Here is a 3195-nt window from a genome sequence, read left to right on the forward strand (position 1 = left end):
ACAAAACCAAAAACAAAAAACAGACCAAAAAGCAAACAAAAAAACCCAAACCAAACCACCACCACCAGCAGCAACAACAATAACAAACCCCACAAAACATATTACTGCAATAATCAATAGCCACAGGCTTTGTAAAAATAGACCCCTTGTGAAAACAGTCCTGACTTCACCAATGTGCATTTAAAGGCCTGTAGGATAGTAAATAGTTACTTTAATTTGGGAAATAGTTTTGGTTCTAATGAACTTCTGCTTACACGAAATCGTTACAAAAGATTGTCTCAAGTGTCTGGCCCTGCACTGAGAAATCGCTCTATTTTAAAAATTAAATGGAGGAAATGATAAATGAGTGGCAGCGGCTCTGGTGCGGCGTAAGCTATCTCCGCTGCCCACCCGCACACCACATTAGCACGGACTCATCACTCAGTTAATTGCCTTTTGCTACAGCGAGCTTCTAATCTTGGAAATGCAACGATCATACACACAGAAACCCAGATAAGCTGTTTGGGCTGCGTTTTAGAAATGGGGGGAATCGGGTTTCTGCCACTGATACAGACGGGATTTCTCTTGGAGTGGCCTGCAGATTGCTTTTATATCAAATCCTTTCAACGACTGCGGTATGCTCAAAAGAGCACAGGGGTGAGGTCAAAAAGGGAAATTCCCAGTCTTCAGGAGCGTATTTAAGTCCTTGTTTGTGTCCATTAGATTAGAGCCCCATTAGGATAAAGGAAGGGATGAGAGACTGCCCATGGAACCTGCACAAGAGTCTGGCTCCCATGGTGTCTTAGAAAAGGGCCCCGCTAATCTTTCTGATCAGATATCCCAGGCAATACCTCTGACTGCCTGATAACCCTTACCTAGGGTTCTCATAATTGTCTTAGGCTGTCTCTGAAGCCCTCTATTTTCTTTCTGACTATTGAAAATAAAGAATCGGACATCTAAGTGGTGGTTTTGATATGTCGAGGATGTTATCGGAGGCCCATTCACTGTTCTTTTTCCTAGGCCAACATGATTTCTTCTTGATTGTTTGTGTTTGCAACAATCCAGTCGCTTTTGTGGCTTTATGTTGATTCTCAATATTATGAATTGTATTGTATTGTAGAATTTAAAATGAGAGAAGAGGATGATATATCCAATGTTCTGCATATATATATATATATATATATATATACATATATATATATGTGTGTATGTGTATTTATATGTGATTTTATATATATATATATATATATATATATATATATATATATACACACACACACACACACACATTATAATGACTTGTGCAGCTTTTCCCTGAAGTAGTGATACTGCCCACCAATCCATTTTAAACTGTGTGTGTGTGTTCAATATGCTACCACTCAGCATCAAGGCCTTTAGAGGCTTTTTTGTTTTTTTGTTGTTGTTGTTTTGTTTTGTTTTTTGTTTTGTTTTGTTTTGTTTGTTTGTTTTTTAACTTTATCTGTATTTATTTTATGCTGAATTTATTCCCGGGCCATGAGTTTTTGTTTCTTCAGTTTCTTCTGGGATATCTTTTTCTTCTGTGCAACCTCCTCTTCTGGCTTTGGAACGATCTGTTCCTTCTCATTGAGGATCATCTCAATGTGGCAGGGGGAGCTCATGTATGGGTTAATCCGGCCATGAGCTCTGTAGGTTCGTCGGNGCATCTTAGGTGCCTTGTTCACCTGGATGTGTTCAATGACTAGAGAATCTACGTCTAAACCCTTAAGNTCAGCGTTACTCTCGGCATTTTTAAGCATGTGCAGCAAAAATTCAGCACTCTTTTTTGGCCACCGGCCCTGTGTCCAGCCCCACTGTTTGGCCTGGGTGCACCTACCGACTCCACCATTATACCGCCGGAATGGCACACACTGCTTCTTTAAAGTGACATTCTTCAGATACTTGGTGGCTTTGCGGATATGCAAACCCTTGATGGCCTGGGCGGTTTCCCCGGTGTTCTTAAAGTGAACACGAAGGTTTGACCCTCTTGATTTGCATGATTTTGTGGGGTTTTCTGGGTCAAGAGAGTAGCGAACCATCTTGGCAGGTGACCTCTGGCCGCTTACAGGAAGAGCTAGAGGCTCTTTTGTATCTTATAATGAAGTCTCCACTTATACTGGTGAGAATCCACGGGTTAGCTCTCTTAATGCTAAATATTTACAGGAAACGTGTAAATGAGTCTCAGGTCTATATTTGCCCTGAGTTTTTAAAGTGAAAGTTGAAACCAGACATATAAACACAGGTGGGCCACCTTGTGCTTTTGTTTTAGAAAAAAAAATATTTATTCTAATATGTGGCAAAGAGATGAACACCATTTCATCTCTGCCTGTATTAGATGGTTTTCTAGGAAGAGTCCCCAAAGTCAACTGTATGATCTGAGTCCTAATAGAGACATAAGATTTCAGATAGAGGGACATGGGGAACCCTGCTAGAAGAAGGATTACTGGTTCCTCGGAGCTGGAAACTGAGTCAGCAAAGCAAGCAATGTACCATTGATTTACACTGTTAGCCCTTTGAGAATCACTTGGTAGAAGTTCAAGGAGTACTAATCTTGTAATACACAGAGGACTTGAATGTCTTATGCCAGCCTTAGTTAAATCCCTGAGTCTTTTGCTTCAGACTCTCAGTTTGCTGGGATTGTAGACATGTGCCACACATTGGGCTATAATGAGATTTAAAGTTGTACACATGCACTAATTTTTGTAAACTTGTCAACTGTCTAGTCATCTGTGAGGCACTGAATGTGAGGCCACGTCTCCTGATCTTTCCTCTGCAAGTTGCAGCTCTCTCCTGGCCATCCTTGGCTTAGACACACACAGGACTATAAGGAAGGGATCTTTAATACTGTGTGTGAGGATGCAGTAAAAGTTACATTCTCATTTCATCTGAGAAGAAACAACAAGTTTAAATTTCCCCAAGGTTCCCGTGATCTTTAGAACCCATTTATGGATACTAGTCTGACAACTGACTGATAGCCCAAGATCTTTACCCTTAAACAAGGTTCACATCATCCCAGGGGAAGGTGAGAGATGTTTGGTCATGGTCACATTTCAAAATGATGCTTTAGGGATCAATATAGAGACCAATACAAGAGGTGGGTAGGGTATAGTAAGACTCAGGAAATTCATTTTCTCCTTCTTCATCCATTAAGTAGTAAAATAGAAGAAATAAAGAAAGAGCCTTGGGGAAATTCATTAT

At 40.4% G+C, this 3195-nt stretch overlaps 1 pseudogene; it reads right to left on the reverse strand.

Moving 5' to 3' along the window:
* Positions 1 to 1481: 1481 nt before the first annotated feature.
* LOC110308316 lies at positions 1482 to 2065 on the reverse strand (annotated as a pseudogene).
* Positions 2066 to 3195: the final 1130 nt, after the last annotated feature.

The sequence above is a fragment of the Mus caroli genome, chromosome 13 (assembly GCF_900094665.2).
Source record: "Mus caroli chromosome 13, CAROLI_EIJ_v1.1, whole genome shotgun sequence".
In the NCBI taxonomy this organism is placed as follows: Eukaryota; Metazoa; Chordata; class Mammalia; order Rodentia; family Muridae; genus Mus; species Mus caroli.